Source organism: Bubalus kerabau, chromosome 12, assembly GCF_029407905.1.
Source record: "Bubalus kerabau isolate K-KA32 ecotype Philippines breed swamp buffalo chromosome 12, PCC_UOA_SB_1v2, whole genome shotgun sequence".
NCBI lineage: Eukaryota > Metazoa > Chordata > Mammalia > Artiodactyla > Bovidae > Bubalus > Bubalus kerabau.
In genome coordinates, this window is record NC_073635.1 from 86,557,560 (window position 1) to 86,576,660 (window position 19,101).

Consider the following 19,101-nt stretch of genomic DNA (forward strand, 5'->3'; position numbering starts at 1 on the left):
GTATAAGTTCCTTTTTTAAAAAATAAGGATGCTATGTGCCTGTCTTTTGTGGGCTCCAGCATTTTAGAACCTGCAGAATTCTCCCCTGAACCCAGAGTGGGCAGGAAGATACGGTCCCAAAGGGGAAGCGTGAAGACCTGGGTTCACATGGGACATGGTCCAGGAGGAAAAGGAACTCAAAGGAGAAAATGAGGGAAATTCAGTGTTGTTTTTCTGACACATTTGTTGATGACGGTGTGTTAACACTTCTGTAAACCTCTGAAGATGGGCAGTGAAATCTAAAGGGAGAATCACAAAAGAACCTTCAAAAAATCTGTTCAGCTGTTGTTTTAGAATGTGAAGCCAGGAGTATTTTCTGCTTTACACACAATGTGTGGATTCTTTGTTGTTTTCTTGCTGTTGAAATGACGTGGAAGGATTTAAAGAGCTCTCACACTTGAAAGCATTTCCAAACATTTTTCATTGTGTTTTGACCAAAGCTGTTCTAGCCCTTTGCTTATTATTTAATTCTCACATATTAATGCGGTAAGTTCTCACAGCAAATCCAAGAGATGTTAATTCAGTCCTAAGATCAGTGAAGTTGCACACAGAATATTAAACTGGAGAAAACATGACTAATAGTGGTTCATGAAGACACAGGCACCCCGGTGTTCACTTCAGCACCATTTACAAAAGCCAGGACACGGAAGCAACCTAAGTGTCCATCCGCAGATGGATGGATAAAGAAGATGTGGTGCATATATACAAGGGAATATTACTCAGCCATGAAAAAGAATGAAATAATGCCATTTGCAGCAACATGGAGGGAGCTAGAGACCATCATGTTCCGTGCATGGTAGGTTGCTTCAGTAGTATCTGATTCTTTGCAACCCTATGGACTATAGGCTGCCAGGCTCCTCTGTCCCTGGGATTCTCCAGGCAAAAATACTAGAGCAGGTTGCCATGCCCTCCTCTGTTACGTTGAGTGAAGTAAATCAGACTGAGAAAGACAAATATGATATGATATTGCTTACATGTGGAATCTTAAGAAAAAAGATGAAAATGAGCTTATCTACATAACAGAAATACAGTTACAGATGTAAAAAAACAAACTTTTGGTTACCAGGTGGTAACAGGGGAGGGATAAATTGGGAGATTGGGATTGATGCATACACATTACTGTATATAAAATATATAATTAATAAAGACCTACTGTATAGCACAGGGAAATCTACTCAATGCTCTATAATGCCCTATATGGGAAAATGATCTAAAAAAGTGGTTTTCTAAGGAGGCCTTACAAATAGCTGTGAAAAAAAAGAAGTGAAAGGCAAAGGAGAAAAGGAAAGATACACTCATTTGCAGAGTTCCAAAAAATAGCAAGGAGAGATAAGAAAGTCTTCCTCAGCGATCAATGCAAAGAAATAGAGGAAAACAACAGAATGGGGAAGACTAGAGATCTCTTCAAGAAAATTAGAGATACCAAGGGAACATTTCATGCAAAGATGGGCTCGATAAAGAACAGAAATGGTATGGACCTAACAAAGGCAGAAGATATTAAGAAGAGGTGGCAAGAATACACAGAACTGTACAAGAAAGATCTTTATGACCCAGATAATCACAATGGTGTGATCACTGACCTAGAGCCAGACATCCTGGAATGTGAAGTCAAGTGGGCCTTAGAAAGCATCACTATGAACAAAGCTAGTGGAGGTGATGGAATTCCAGTGGAGCTATTTCAAATCCTGAGAGATGATGCTGTGAAAGTGCTGCACTCAATATGCCAGCAAATTTGGAAAACTCAGCAGTGGCCACAGGACTGGAAAAAGGTCAGTTTTCATCCCAATCCCAAAGAAAGGCAATGCCAAAGAATGTTCAAACTACCACACAATTGCACTCATCTCACACACTTGTAAAGTAATGCTCAAAATTCTCCAAGCCAGACTTCAACAGTATGTGAACCGTGATCTTCCAGATGTTCAAGCTGGTTTTAGAAAAGGCAGAGGAATCAGATCAAATTGCCAACATCCATTGGATCATCAAAAGAGCAAGAGAGTTCCAGAAAAACATCTACTTCTGCTTTATTGACTATGCCAAAGCCTTTGACTGTGTGGATCACAACAAACTGGAAAATTCTGAAAAAGATGGGAATACCAGACCACCTGACCTGCCTCTTGAGAAATCTGTATGCAGGTCAGGAAGCAACATTTAGAACTAGACATGGAACAACAGACTGGCTCTAAATAGGGAAAGTAGTACATCAAGGCTGTATATTGTCACCCAGCTTATTTACCTTCTATGCAGAGTACATCATGAGAAGTGCTGGGCTGGATTAAGCACAAGCTGAAATCAAGATTGCTGAGAGAAATATTAATAACCTCAGATATGCAGATGACACCACCCTTATGGCAGAAAGTGAAGAGGAACTAAAGAGCCTCTTGATGAAAGTGAAGAGGAGAGTGAAAAAATTGGCTTAAAACTCAACATTCAGAAAACTAAGATCATGGCATCTGTTCCCATCACTTCATGGCAAATAGATGGGGAAGCAATGGAAACAGGGACAGACTTTATTTTTTGGACTCCACAATCACTGCAGATAGTGATTGCAGCCATGAAATTAAAAGATGCTTACTCCTTGGAAGAAAAGCTATGACCAACCTAGATAGCATATTAAAAAGCAGAGACATTACTTGGCCAACAAAAGTTCGTCTATTCAAGGCTTTGGTTTTTCCTGTGGTCATGTATAGATGTGAGAGTTGGACTGTGAAGAAAGCTTAGTGCCGAAGAATTGATGCTTTTGAACTGTGGTGTTGGAGAAGACTCTTGAGAGTCCCTTGGACTGCAAGGAGATCCAATCAGTCCATTCTAAAGGAGATCAGTCCTGGGTGTTCATTGGAAGGCCTGATGCTGAAGCTGAAACTCCAATACTTTGGCCACCTGATGGGAAGCGCTGACTCATTTGAAAAGACCCTGATTCTGGGAAAGATTGAGGGCAGGAGGAGAAGGGGACGACAGAGGATGAGATGGTTGGATGGCATCACCAACTCAATGGACATGAGTTTGAATAAACTCCGGGAGTTGGTGATGGACAGGGAGGCCTGGCATGCTGTGGTCCATGGGGTGCAAAGAGTCGGACACGACTGAGGGACTGAACTGAACTGAATGTATATATATAACTGATTCAGTTTGCTGTGCACCCGAATCCAACACAATATTGCTAATAAACTATACTCTGATAAACCTTTTTTAAAGAAATCAAATCCTAAAAATTGAAAACAAAATAAAAAATGTAGTGGTTCCTGAGACACATACCTAATTATGTCATTTCCCTCCTCCCTCAAAAGTCACCATTCCTTGCTGCTTTCAACAGAGCCCGGGTTGGTTAGTCAGACATTCTGAATCCCTCATACGGCCCCCACCTCAAACCTAGTCCCAACCTCATTCAGACCTCCTGCTTTATCACCTTCTCTGTCTACTTCATTCATGTCACCTCCTGGTCCTGCGAATGCTTGCACTGTTCGAAGCAGATATTGACCTTACAGCCACATCCAAATCTTTCTTTTATTTTCAACTGTACATATTTTTTTGATCATGCTGCATGGCATTCAGGGCTTCCCTGGTGGCTCAGCTGGTAAAGAATCCGCCTGCAATACAGGAGACCTGGGTTTGATCCCTGGGTTGGGAAGATCCCCTGGAGAAGGGAAAGGCTACCTACTCCAGTACTCTGGCCTGGAGAATTCCATGGCCTGTATGGTCCATGGGGTCGCAAAGAGTTTCACCTCACTTCATGGCATGCAGGATCTTAGGTCCCCAATCAGGGACTGAATCCATGCCCCCTGCAGTGGAAGCACAGAGTCTTAATCACTGAATGGACAGGGAAGTCCTCATACCCAGCTCTTTTCATTCAATCCATTTCCTTCACGTCAACTGTCCTCTCTCTTCTCCTCTTGAAAGAAAATTTTATTCCTCACCCCCAAGATGGAGTTATCTGAGAAACGTCCTGATTCAATGGGTCAAAATGAATATCACCCTGTCTCAGCATTTCATAGCAGTGTATGAATATGATGAATATGCTATGAATGTGATGAAAATTCCTCCTCTGTGAATATGATGGTCATTGGCATCCCACGTGGTGCAGTGGTAAAGAACCCGCCTGTCCATGCAGGAGACACAGGAGATGCAGGTTCGATCCGTGGGTCAGGAAGGTCCCCTGGAGGAGGAAATCGCAACCCACTCCAGTATTCTTGCCTGGAGAATCCCCATGGACAGAGGAGCCTGGTGGGCTTCAGTCCATGGGGTTGCAAAGAGTTGGCTGTGACTGAGCATGCATGCAGGCACATGCAAGAGAAAGCTAACACACAAACAGACTCAGAAGGAACCCCTTGGTTATTCCTGACGCTCCTGAATGAAGGATGTATGTGCCACCTTCCCCCCTGTGTGTAAAGTGAAGGAGCTGTCACGGACCAGGAGATGCACCCTGACTCTTGTCTTAGTAAAGCTCTCTGGTTGGAGTCATGTCCTAGAGACCTCAGAATCTCTGGAATTGGCTTGACATCCCAGCAGCTGGTGCCTGGGCATAAATTTTGTCCATTAATTAGCCAGTTTTATAAATCTCCTTTCTCATTTTCTGTTAAGTCATGATTTGCAGTTCCAATCTTGGGTTCTAAAAGCTTTGTATTCCTGTGGTCAACGAATGTTATATACTTTTATTTATTTATTGTTTTAAGAAAATCATTTTTAATTGGAGGATAATTGCTTTACGATATTGTGTTGGTTTCTGCTATACATGAATGTAAATCAGCCAGAGGTGTACAGACGTCCTCTCCCTCTGGGACCTCCCTCCCACCTCCACCCCATCCGACCTCCACCCCATCCCACCCCTCTACTTTGCTACAGAGCCCGGGTTTGAGTTCCCTGAGTCGTACAGCAAACGCCCGCTGGCTGTCTACGCTACACGTGATGGTGTGCGTGCGTCCATGTGACTCTATCCATTCGTCCCGCCCTCGCCTTCCTCCCCAACTGTGCGCACTAGTCTCTTCTCTGTGTCTGTGTCTTCATTGCTGCCCTGCAAATAGGTTCATCAGTACCGTCTTTCTGGATTCCATATATATGTGTTAATATATGATATTTGTTTTTCTCTTTCTGACATCTCACTCTCTGTAATAGGCTTTAGGTTCATCCACCTCATTAGAACTAACTCAGATGCTTCCCTTTTATGGCTGAGTAATAGTCCACTGTGTATATGTACCACGGCTTCTTTATCCTTTCCTCTTTTGATGGACTTCTAGGTTGGTTCCATGTCCTAGTTATTATAAATAGTGCTGCAATGAACACTGGGGTACATGTGTCTTTTTCAATTTAGGTTTCCTCAAGATTATTTTTAAAATTAATTTTTATTTTTACTTTTTAATCTGGACCATTTTTAGTCTTTATTGACTTTGCTACAATGTTGCTTCTGTTTTATGTTTTTGATTTTTTGGCAATGAGGCAGGTAGGATCTTAGCTTCCCAGTTCAGTTCAGTTCAGTTCAGTCGCTCAGTCATGTCCGACTCTTTGCGACCCCATGAATCACAGCACGCCAGGCCTCCCTGTCCATCACTAACTCCCGGAGTTCACCCAAACTCATGTCCTTCAAGTCGGCGATGCCATCCAACCATTTTATCCTCTGTCGTCCCCTTCTCCTCCTGCCCCCAATCCCTCCCAGCATCAGAGTCTTTTCCAATGAGTCAACTCTTCGCATGAGGTGGCCAAAGTATTGGAGTTTCAGCTTTGGCATCAGTCCTTCCAAAGAACACCCAGGACTGATCTCCTTTAGAATGGACTGGCTAAATCTCCTTGCAGTCCAAAGGACTCTCAAGAGTCTTCTCCAACACCACAGTTCAAAAGCATCAATTCTTTGGCGCTCAGCTTTCTTCACAGTCCAACTTTCACATCCATATGTGACCACTGGAAAAACCATAGCCTTGACTAGATGGACCTTTGTTGGCAAAGTAATGTCTCTGCTTTTGAATATGCTATCTAGGTTGGTCATAACTTCCTTCCAAGGAGTAAACATCTTTTAATTTCATGGCTGCAGTCACCATCTGCAGTGATTTTGGAGCTGAAAAAAAATAGTCCATCACTGTTTCCACTGTTTCCCCATCTATTTACCATGAAGTGATGGGACCAGATGCCGTGATCTTCGTTTTCTGAGTGTTGAGCTTTAAGCCAACTTTTTCATTCTCCTCTTTCACTTTCATCAAGAGGCTTTTTAGTTCCTCTTCACTTTCTGCCATAAGGGTGGTGTCATCTGCATATCTGAGGTTATTGATATTTCTCCCAGCAATCTTGATTCCAGCTTGTGCTTCTTCCAGCCCAGCATTTCTCATGATGTACTCTGCACATAAGTTAAATAAGCAGGGTGACAATATACAGCCTTAATGTACTCCTTTTCCTATTTGGAACCAGTCTGTTGTTCCATGTCCAGTTCTAACTGTTGCTTCCTGACCTGCATATAGGTTTCTCAAGAGGCAGGTCAGGTGGTCTGGTATTCCCATGTATTACAGAATTTTTCAGTTTATTGTGATCCCAACTAGGGACCAAACCCCCATCCCCTGCATTGGAGGTGAAGTCTTAGCCACTGGACTATCAGGGAAGTCCCTCAGATGCCCTTTTGTTCAGTTCAGTTTAGTCTCTCAGTTGTGTCTGACTCTCTGCAACCCCATGGACTGCAGCATTCCAGGCCTCCCTGTCCATCACCAACTCCTGGAGCTTACTCAAACTCAGGTCCATCAAGTCGGTGATGCCTTTAGAACAAGGTTTTTACACCATGCCTTTTCAAAAATGAAAGATCGTGGTTTTGTTTCCTGTCCAGGCTTTTTCTGGAACATTAATGTAAATCCGTCTCCCCAGATAGAATGTAGAAATAGAGTAGAGCAGGGAAGGACAGTGTGTTATTTCTAACAAGGTGAAAGATTCATCTGAAATGACAGAAACCCCAGGTAACGGCGAATCTCTGAGGATCGTGTGTCAGAGCAAACTAGCTGACTGGTGGGTGCAGATGAACTGTAGCTTAATATCAACACTTACACTCCCTTTTGAATTGAAAATGAGGCAATTAAAAGTTACTAAATCCCTTGTTTTGAATTGCTTCTGGTCCCTTTGGGTTTGCCATAGCCCCAGTTTTGTGGCTCTTATTTTGAGAAGCCCTGTCTACAAATTTAAAAGTTCCTAGACTCTATTTTGAAATGGGCTTCATTCCAGAAAACGTTTTACTTTATTATTTTCCCCTCCCTCTGGGAATGTCTTGACAAACATGGCAAAAACCAAAGACTTCCTGAAGACTAATCTTTTTTCTGGGTCACATGATTCTTTTCAGTTTACATCTGGAGAGGACTCTCTGATAACTGCAGTTTTGGCTGGCGGTGAACTGGAGAAAATCTTGTTGCCTCAGCATTGACAATGAGTGGAATTTCAGTGCTATGTGGTTATTTGCTTAACACAATAGACGTGGGTGCAGACCGAACTCAGAAGTGTCAAACAGACTGTGTGGGAAAAATCTTTATGACTGCAACTGAATCAACAAACACTTCTGAATGCAGAAACACTGACAAGACTGCAGCAAGCAGTTTGGCCAACTTCAATTCCCATTCAAAGATTAAACCAGATGAAAAAGATCTCTATGAAGAAATGGTTGAAGTGAAGTGATGTCCAACTCAATCGTGTCCAGCTCTTTGCGACCCCATGGGCTGTAGCCTGCCAGGCTCCTCTGTCCATGGGATTCTCCAGGCAAGGCTACTGGAATGGTTGCCAATGCCCTTCTCCAGGGGATCTTTCTGACCCAGGGAATGAACCCAGGTCTCCTGCATTGCAGGCAGATTCTTTACCATCTGAGCCACCAGGGAAATCCCAAACTCTTCAATTAGAATTTCCTAAATGTTTTCAAGCAGTTAGCCTGGTCTGTTCTTGCCTGGTCTGGTGAAGAAATGGTTAAACATGGAAGACAACTGGAATCTGCAAATGAAGGAAAAAAAAAACCCAGAAGAGTCAGTGAAATGAAACATTAGCAACACAAAACAATATGCAATTAATAAAACCTGTCTCAGAAGCAGGTTTGTTACCAGGTGGAAACCACAAAAGAACAAATGATCAAAGGAAATGCTGGAGTCCTCAGTCTCATTACTCACAGGCATCCTGAAGTGTGAAGCAAACAGTGATTAGACTACATGGGGATAGTCCATCTTCTGGTATTTTTAAGCTTTTGGCTCTGTTGGGGAAATAGTTTCCAAGTGTATATGAATTTCACTGAGCCTGGTGTTTCTGGGTTTATTGGCCAGACTTAGCTTTTCAGATAGGACTCGAAGAAATCACCACCTTACATCATGTTGGGTTCTGACCCAGGAAGGCTTATGAGGTTACGGGGTCACAAGCAAGGCTGGACAAGGAGCCAGGAAGCAGAGGATCTGGGCTGCCCCACCAGTGTGGGACCAGTCTGTTTAATGCCCTGAGTCTCAATTTCCTTGTTGATAAAACCCAGGTCTCAGTTGTTGACTCATCTGCTTCGTGAGGTTATTGAGAGGTGTCAAAGCTAATTATACACATGCTCGCACACTCACACACGCACACACACTTACCCCCACCTCCAACCTCCCCACCCCAAGAAGCACTTTACTACTTCAGTCAACAAAGGGAATCTTTATGGAGGTCCCAGGGCCCTGAGATTTGGGCAGAAGCCCGCCCTGCAGGAGAAAGAGGAGTTGGTGGAGGAAATAGCACACTGCAATTGGTCAAAGTGAAAGCGGACATAATACATTCTTTTTTTTTTTTCTGAATGTGAAGTTTGTTTTATTTTTTTAAAAACTTCTTATTTTGTACTGGAGTATAGCCAATTAGGGGCTTCCCAGAGGGCTCAGTGGTAAAGAATCTGCTGGCAATGCAGGAGCTGCGGTCTCCATCCCTGGGTTGGGAAGCTCCCCTAGATCTAGGACATGGTAATCCACTCCAGTATTCTTGCCTGGAGAATCCCACGTTCAGAGGAGCCTGGCTGGCTACAGTCCATGGTGTTGAAAAGAGTCAGACGTGACTGAAGTGACTTAGCATGCACATAGCTGATTAACAATGTTGTGATAGTTTCAGATGGACAGCAAAGGGACTCAGCCATACGTATACATGTATCTACTGGGACTACCATCCCATTTAAGTGTGTTTTATTTTTTTAATAAAAAAATTTCTTTACAATGTTGTGTTGGTTTCTGCCATACAACACGAATCAGCCAGTCATACACATATGCCATCCCTCTGGGCTTCGTAGGCAGCACTAGTGGTAAAGAACCCACCTGCCAGTGCCGGACCCAGGAGAGACTTGAGGTTCCATCCCTGGGTTGGGAAGATCCCCTGGAGGAGGACATGGCAACCCACTCCTGTATTCTTGCCTGGAGAGTCCCAGGGACAGAGGAGCCTGGCGAGCTACAGTCCCTGAGGTCACAAAGAATCAAACGTGACTAAGTGACTCAGCACTCACCTGTGCACACCCATCCCTCTTGAACCTTCGTCCCTTTCCCCCTCCCACCCCTGCGGGTCACCACAGAGCCCCAGGCCGGGCTTGCTGTGTTATACAGCCGCTGCCCACCAACTAGCCATTCTATGCGTGAGAGTGTGTGTGTCCTGACACGGCCCTCTCCACTCTCCCTCACTCCCCTCCCACTGTCTACAAGTCCATTCTCCACATCTGTCTCCACTCCTTCCCTGCAAACAGGCTCATCAATGCCATCTTTCCAGACTGCATATTTATGTGTTAATATGCTATATTTGTTTTTCTTTTTCTGACTTGCTGCTGCTGCTGCTAAGTCACTTCAGTCGTGTCCGACTCTGTGCGACCCCATAGACAGCAGCCCACCAGGTTCCCCCATCCCTGGGATTCTCCAAGCAACAACACTGGAGTGGGTTGCCATTTCCTTCTCCAGTGCATGAAAGTGAAAAGTGAAAGCGAAGTCGCTCAGTTGTCCGACCCTCAGTGACCCCATGGACTGTAGCCCACCAGGCTCCTCCATCCATGGGATTTTCCAGGCAAGAGTATTGGAGTGGGGTGCCATTGAATAATAGGCTCTAGGTTCACCCGCCTCACTAGAATGGACCCAGTTGTGTTTTTTCTCATGGCTGAGTAATATTCCATTGTATCTGTGCACCACGTCCTGTTGTCCATTCATCTGTGGATGGACATTTAGGGTGTTTTCATGTCTTGCTAATTTTAAATAGTGATGCAGTGAACATTGGGGCACATGTGTCTTTTAGAATTACGGTTTTCTCAGGGTATATGCCCAGTAGTGGGATCGCTGGGTCATATGGTAGATTTATCCCTAGTTTTTTAAAAATAATCTCCATACTATTCTTCATAATGGCTGTATCACTCCCACCAAGAGTGTAGGAGGGTTACACTTTCTCCTCATCCTCTCCGGCAGATTGGAAGCCTGTAACTGAGGGATAAACAGGAGACTGATGGAGTGAAAATGACCTGTATCCAGTGGAAAGACCTGGAAGTAAAGCTGAAAGACCATACAAAGCACCCAGAACAGTGGGCCTTGGAACTGACCACGAGGAGGCAGAGCCTAGCAGGAGACTCAGGGTCTTTGTGGTCACAAGCACTGAGGTTCTCTTCCCGCCTCTTGGCTCCGGGCCGCAGGTGTGAGTTCTGTCAGCCTCAGCTTTCACACCTGCAACAAAGCTCACTCTGTGGGCTTCCTGTCTGACTTGGCACAGACTGCACAGCCCTCTGGAGGAGCGCGGGCTGGTGGGGTAGGTCTTGCTGGATGACCCCTGCCCCGTTTTGCAAGTGAGAAAAATCAATCCAAAAAAAAAAAAAAAAAAAAAAGCCTATTGTGGTGAAATTCAGTGGCAATCTGTTCCACCACCGTCTTTAAATTTTATTTATTTATTTTTGGCTGTGCAGGGTCTTCGCTGCCGTGCGGGCTTTTCTCTAGCTGTGGAGAGCGGGGGTTACCCTTTGTAGTGGTGTGTGGGCTCACTACAGTGGCTTCCCTTGTTGCGAAGCATGGGCGCTGTGGCTTGTGGGCTTGGTAGCTGCGGTTCATGGGCTCCAGAGCCCAGGTTCACTAGTTACACGGCACACGGTCTTAGTTGCTCTGCATGTGGGATCTTCCCAGACGGGGATCAAACCCATGTTTCCTGCACTGGCAGGTGGATTCTTTACTGCTGAGCTAGCAGGGAAGCCCTCAACCACTGTCTTTCAGCTGAAGGCTTAAAGGTCCCAGATGTGTGATGCATAAGTTTTCCTCCAGTAATGCCAAGCTGACTTTGCATCATGCAAAGCCCAGCTAGCTGTCTGCCTTTTGAGGGACTCAGTTTGCAATTAGAGATTTTGGGGGAAACATCACAAAGTTGCAATTTGTAAAGGAATAATCTCTTTGAAAATACTTTGTGATCTTTAGAAAATAGAAATTAATGCTTACGTCTTTACTCTTTTGACAACGGGCAGTAAACACTAGTTAAAATAATGAAATTTGAAATTATAATTTATTGTCATGTTCTGATATTCAGAAATTTAAAAAATTTCAGAAGGATAAATCAAAAGTAAAAAATCAAATAAAATACATTAAAGGTCTTTTATTGCCCTATGGCTCAGACAGTAAAGCATCTGCCCACAATGCGGGAGACCCAGGTTTGATCCCTGGGTTGGGAAGATCCCCTGGAGAAGGAAATGGCAACCAACTCCAGTACTCTTGCCTAGAAAATTCCATGGTTGGAGGAGCATGGTGGGCTACAGTCCATGGGGTCCCAAAGAGTCAGACACGACTGAGCAACTTCACTTTTGCTTTCACCCCATGGATATTAAAGAGAGTTCAGCTACATAGCAGAATAATCTTAACTTTTGGGTCAAAATAGATTAAATCCCATTATCTGACTCTTTATCAATAAAAAGACATTCAAAAAATGAATTCATGAATTCTACAGTAGTAAAATCCATTTACTAGTCCTAGCTAGCAAAAAAAAAATAAAAAAATAAAAAAAAGTGTAGTGTTGTAGTGATGAAAATGTTTGCAAATAAGACTCCCTATATCTTTGAAAGGGAATTAAAAAAAAAAAAGAATCAGATCGCTCATTTTTAGCTCAAAGTCTATTTTTGATGCGCAACGTACCTTGAAACTAAGGGAAGGTCCTCGAGGTAGCAGAAATGCTGCCAAACTTCACAAGGGGAAAATCCAAGCTCATTTCTTTCCTCTTTTCCCCCTATTAAAAAAATAGCATCTCCTTCACGAGCTTATTTTTTGGCACGCAAAGAACACTCTCAGTTTCTTCTTTTTTCATAGTGTTAGTTAGTTGACAGGATCTCCAGGTAAAAGAAATGTTTTTAATAAAATACATTCCCTCACCCAGCGTGGCAAGGAAGGTAGCTGAGCAGGAATAAAGATGTTCGAACTGGCTCCTCGGAGACACACGCAGTGTTCACTTTAATCTGTTTGATCATCCCTGATTTGCTGATTCCGTCTCCTTTCTCTCCCAGGCACAAAAGGGAAGCTTAATATATTTATATATGTACACACGCAGAATATACAGCATGTATTAGGTATGTGCCTTTGCTTTCTTTCTCACCTCTCTCTCTTTCTGCCTTTCTTCTCACTGTGAACTGAAAAATGGAAGCAATTTGCTGGAGCCATTCCTAAAGCCCAGCTCTCCAGCATCCTGAGTTGTATAATTGCTGTGATATTTCACCCACGCCAGCGCACATGAGTGAAAGCTGTTAGTGGGCTGCAGCGGGGCTGCTGCTGTGCCGATAAGTCTTGGGCAGCAACCTATAAATATTTGTGCTCCGTGTTTCCTTGCACACCAAGGAACTGCTCCTGCGGTCTTGCAGAAGTTTGTGGGTTTGATTATATGACCCCCTGCCTACTCTGAGACCTGAGACATTAGTGGTCTCTGCTGAAATTGCTCCTGAGACAAAGCGAACATCTTTAGGGAGTTATCTTAGGTAACCATCCTTTATCCCCTCCACCACTCTGCAGAAATCCACACGGTATGCGAAGATGCTTGGCCCCAGTTATAAAAATTAAGTGTCCAAATAAGCCATCAATTTCAGGATAACAAGTTGGTCTGTGTGTGTGTATGTGTGTGTGTTTTAAGTGTTAAAAGTCCCTTTTCTCTTAGAGCAATGACTGAAGTGGTAGTTAGATGGGAATTCCACAATCTTTCTTATGCTTGTCCAGATTATGGTACATTCCACAGCCTGTTACATGCCTTTCCCCAGGACAAATTTATTTTCCTCTAACCTCTGGATGGATGATTCCCTTCACTGTTTAATTAATACATTGACAACTTTCCCTTGACTGCATTTTGCGTCGTAGATCCATCACTGCTCCACTATCACACTGTCCCAGGTAAATATATTTAATCAAAAGAGATAAAATGACCTCTCCATTGTTGACAGTGTCGATGACATGAAAGCTGGAATCAAAGGTTGACAGGGCATACGACGTTCGTTTATCAGCCCCCAACCTCGATTCTTCCCCAGATCTCCCTTTCTGGCTCCTGGCGTTTTGTCATGCTTCGTGTCTCTAGGGCTCGAGGAAGTTCTGGTTGCTTTCATCCTCTACTGCATGCTGCATATTCTTTGGTCAGGTAATGAAGAACTGACAATAACTACAAAAACACGAAGCCTTCAGTTCACCTGCACTTTCAAGTCATTGTACCAGGTTGACGTCAGATATATCCATTCATCCATCTCATCCTTGGCAGGTGTCTTGTTGGAGCTCGTCTGTGACAGGTGTCTATTGGGGATAAAGAGGACAAGGGAGAGATGAGTAAGCTGTGGCTCCCACTTTGAGAAGCTCCTAGTCTGAGAGAGGACCAGGAAACACAACCCCCCCGCTGCTGACTTGCTGGGCGGCAAGCTTCTCAGTTCCTCTAGGAGTTCCTTGGCTACCCCTGGGCTGAGAGGGGATACTCACACGCTCCCCTCCTACCTGTGTGATCATAAGTATCTTCCCTTCCTGCTCTCTGGCCTGCAGACCAGATGCTCAGGGCTCAGGTGTTGGTAGAAGCCCTGATGGAACAGACCTTAACAAAATGAGGACATTCATTTGTGCTTCCAAAGGTGGGGGTCTCCACCCCAGGGATTAGGCGTGTGCAGCAAACGAAAATGTCAAAAGAACAGCTCACACATGTGACTGCCCAGGAGGAAAAACCTGTGCATTGTTGCATTTCAAACTCTGCTTGGGAGTGTAATCAATTTATAATGATACTAATAAGAGATTGAAGAGACATTTTATAGATATATTGTGTATATGTTTTTGATCTTTATTACAATAAAATGTCAGTTCTTTGATATTTTAGGGCTTCCCTGGTAGCTCAACTGGTAAAGAATGCACCTTCAATCAATGCAGGAGACCCGGGTTTGATCTCTGGGTCAGGAAGATCCCCTGGAGAAGGGAATGGCTACCCACTCCAGTATTCTTGCCTGGAGAATTCCATGGACAGAGGAGCCTGGAGGGCTACAGTCCATGGGGTTGCAAAGGGTTGGACACGACTGAGAGACTTTCACTTTCATTGATATTTTAATTGTCTGGGATAAAATATATTATTTGAAAATAATATTTTATGTCTTCTATCGTTTACATAGTATAGACAACATAGTGCATGAATTAGAAGACAAAACAAAAGCTAAACAGCAGCAGATAAAAACAGGGACTTCATCAGTGGTCACTACTGTTACTCTTGATTAGCTGAGGACAGGCTTTCTCCTCTTTGGCCCAGAATGAAGTACAGTGTTGCTTGAAAGTAAATGTGTTGGTGGCTCAGTCATGTCCAGCTCTTTGTGAGCCCGTGGACTGTAGCCTGCCAGGCTCCTCTGCCCGTGGGATTCTCCAGACAGGAGTACTGGAGTGGGTTGCCATTTCCTTCTCCAAAGGATCTTTTTGACCCAGGGATTGAACCCAAATCTCCTGTATTGTAGGTAGATTCTTTCCCTTCTGAGCTACCAGGTAAGCCCCCAGATGTTGCTTACAGGCCTGGAATTATAAAAATTGGAAGTATATTAAAATGGGAAGGATTTAAGAGCCTATGCTTTGCAACAAGAGAATCCATTGCAATGAGAAGCCCGCACCCCCAGAAAGCGGGCCTCGCCTTGAACCCTTCTTAGATCTAAGTCTACCAAACATGCTTGAGATGAGCACACACACCTGTCTGATGAGTGATGCGCTTCACCCTTGGGTGGCCTTCTTCACAATTAAGATCTGAAAATATGGCTGATCCTACACCGCAATGGACTATACAGCCCATGGGGTCACAGAGTCGGACCCAGCTGAGTGGCTTTCAATTTCCCCTTCACTACACTGCAGAGAAAAGGCTGCCCTTAACTGAGATTCAGGCGAGATGACGATCCGCAGGGCAGCGTGGAGGAGGAAGAAAACCTGAGAAGAGGTGGGGCCCACTCCAAAGGGAGTCTCTGTAGGATGATGGATGGGAAGAGACAGAACTCAGAAACGGGCAGTCTTATGACAGAGAGGTCCTTTGGCAAATGTCACACTTTTTATGACTTTTATTTTTATTTAGAGGATTTCTTTCCAGCAGTATCTCTATCAGGAGGGAAGGGCTCATGCTTAGTTGAGACTGACTCTTTGCAACCCCGTGGACTGTAGTCCACCAGGCTCCTCTGCCCATGGGATTCTCCAGGCAAGAATACTGGAGTGGGTTGCCATTTCCTACTCCAGGGGATCTTCCCAACCCAGGGAGCGAACCTGCATCTCTCGCTCTGGCAGGCAGGTTCTTTACCACAGAGCCACCTGGGAAGCTCCACAGTTTTTATATTTTGTCAAATCAAGTGTGCTGGTCTTTTCTTCACAGCAACTTTTCTCTAAAATTATAAGACCCCCCTCTCTACAAGATCTCATAGGAGCTTTTCTGGGTCCTGTTGGTGAGGAACATCTGACTCCCTCCAAGGCCTGTTTCCTACCGTGCTTTGATGCTCAAACACTGGAAGGCTCCACATTGACCAAGCCTCTCTGTTTTTAATTCCAGTTGCCCTGTATCTCTTAGAAAGTCTTCAGAAGTTCTGACCCCTCAATAGGCCTCTACTCTGCTTTCAAGATGTTGCCATTTTTTTCTTTCTTATTTTTCTACATCTTCTGTCATTGCCACAGAATTTGGGGAAAGATTTGAACCTTACATAGGCTGGATTTCTCATCTGATAAACAGAAGCTGTGCATGCATGCTAAGTCGCTTCAGCCATGTCTGACTCTTTGCAATCCTATGGACTATAACCCTCCAGGCTCCTCTGTCCATGGGGTTCTCCAGGCAAGAATCCTAGAGTGGGTCACCGTGCCTCCTCCAGGGGATCGAACCACATTTCTTACATCTCCTGCATTGGTAGGTGTGTTCTAGTGCCACCTGAGAAGCCCCAAACAGAGGCCAATGCTCTTTAAATAACAGATTTTTTTTTTAATTGCCTGTGGACTAGGAAAGCAGACACATATGGGAGTTGTAGATTTTTGCATGCTCCAAAGGAATTATGTTAATTCATTTCTTTCCATTTGTATCATTTTGAAATGGCTTGGTGAGGCTTTAGAACTCTGGACTCATCTTTAAAAAATAAAGCATAAATATAACAAGCAAACACTTACAAGTTGAGGGCAGTATTCCAGGTTTCCAGTTGGGAAATACAGACAGTCCTTTAGTTCTTAACATAATAGCTGGTTTTCTTTAAAGCATGTTAGTCTCTGTCTACCTCCGCCTCTACGGAAAGCAGTTAACTGTCCACCAACAGGCTCCTGTCACGCGCTATCAATATTAACCGGCTTAGCTGCTCTCAGCTCGTAGTCAGGGGGCTTCTAGACCACACTAGGCAGTTTCTGCTTTTACTTTTATTGCCAATCCGGTTATGTCACACCCTGCTTTCCTGCCTGTTTCTTCCGGCTTCCAAAGCTGCCAACCCACTGCACTTCCTTCCAGTTCTCCCAACTTCCTGTGCTTCAGAACCTTCAAGCATGGATACATATATCTGGACGGCTGAGTCCCTTCACTGTTCACTTGAAACTATCATAGCATTGTTAATCGGCTGTACCCCAATGCAAGATAAAAAGTAAAGTAAGCAAAGAAAAAAAGAAAAATAAACAAACAAGCAAAGAGTGTTGGCAAGAGATTCTGCAGTTGAATCAGATGTCAGTGTCTAGGTTAGAATGAGACTCTATCACTTTGGGGAGGTGAGGTGGGTGTATTGCATCCATGTGTATGGGGGAGGTTGCCTTCTTCTGTGTTTCGTGGCTATGCAAACCTGCTGGTTAAGTAAACTCTGATTTCTTTGACTCAGTGGGTGTAAGTAAAGTCACCAATTAAATCTTTAATGAAATGTTTCATACAATTCATGTGTGACTATCTAACGTAGGACCATGATGAAAGTGTTTGGGGCAGTTGAGTGTGTAATGTACTGAGGAGAAAAAAAAGTAATTATCTATAATTATACATAGACTTCCCAGGTGGCTCAGTGGTAAAGAATCTGCCTGCCAATGCAGGACACACAGGAGACTCAGGAAACACAGGATGGATCCCTGAGCTGGGAAGATCCCCTGGAGAAGGAAACGGCAACTCACTCTAGTATTCCTGCCTGGATAATCCTGGGGACAGAGGAGCCTGGTGGGCTACAGTCCATGGGGTCACAAAGAGCTGGACACAACTGAGCTCACACACACACACAATTATCTGTTTGTCTATTGATTGCTTATAATCTGTTTTCAGCATAACCTAAATCCATTGGGATCTATCTCAACTTTCTAGTTCACATGAAAATAAACCAAGATGACATCAATTCAGTCAGTGGTCTTGCAATTTCCTATTCCAATGGGTTGGTGATTTCTACTGTTCTTCCCCCCTGCAATTAGACAAGTCAAAAACACTCCCATTTAAATGCTGGTGGACAGATTCATACACATTAGCTTCTGGACACCACAGCAATTAAGACACCATCTGTGTTTCTGTGTGATTTGGGCCCAGACAACCATGGAATTATCAGTTCTTCTTTTAAACATAGCGAGTGGTTAGATACACCAAAACTAAACATCAATGTCCAAAGTGAAGAAAATGTTTTGTTAAACTATGAGCCTTCCTATGGTCAGTTCAAGTTTAACTCATACCCATTATACTTTTTCAAGGTTGGAAGTGGGGTGTATTTACCATTGGGGTAGCTTTAACTTCAAGGTTCTGGCTGAAGTGCTGGCAGTGAAGTGTTGGCCGAAGAACAGATGCTTTGATGCTTTTGAACTGTGGTGTTGGAGAAGACTCATTAGAGTCCCTTGAGTGCAAGGAGATCCAACCAGTTCATCCTAAAGGAGATCAGTCCTGGGTGTTCATTGGAAGGACTGATGTTGAAGCTGAAACTCCAATACTTTGGCCACCTGATGCGAAGAGCTGACTCATTGGAAAAGACCCTGATGCTGGGAAAGACTGAAGGCAAAAGGAGAAGGAGACAGAGGATGAGATGGTTGGATGGTATCACCAACTCAGTGGACATGGATTTGAGCAAACCCTGGGGGACAGTGAAGGACAGGGAAGCCTGGCGTGCTGCAGTCCACAGGGTCACAGAAGGGCATGATGGAGCCACTGAACAACCACAGCAGCGAAGAGCAGTTGAGGCACTAAGGAATCATTTTCATCCTCTTTATACTGTGCGCACACGGGTTTGCACACATCTACATACTGCAGGGGAATTCTGGCAAACAGAAGCGCGGAGCGGACTGAACAGGTAAAGCGAGGAGTTCTCAGTGTCAGTTCATTCTCATGAACGTACAAGATTTCCAGCCACGTTCTGCAGCTCTGAAAGGGTTAGACTGTCTGGAGAAGATTCACATCCAAGCTTGCGCCTTTGTTCCTCCTCTACCTCCAGCTTCCTACCCCTGACAGGTCTCCCGCATCACTAAGCAGGACAGCTGTCCCTTCCTGCCCCGCAACCTCCCGATTACCAGCTCACCAACCAAAAGTGAAAAATGGTACTTCAAACTCTGAAAAGGTTCCAGCTCCTAAAGCAGATAAACTGGAACGAGAGGCCCTCTTTGTTCATTTTTCTTTTCTCTGGGAAAGCTACCTTTAATGGTTGCGAGAATATAGCGAGCGATTATTCTAAAAGGATATGCTTTAAGGTTTTTA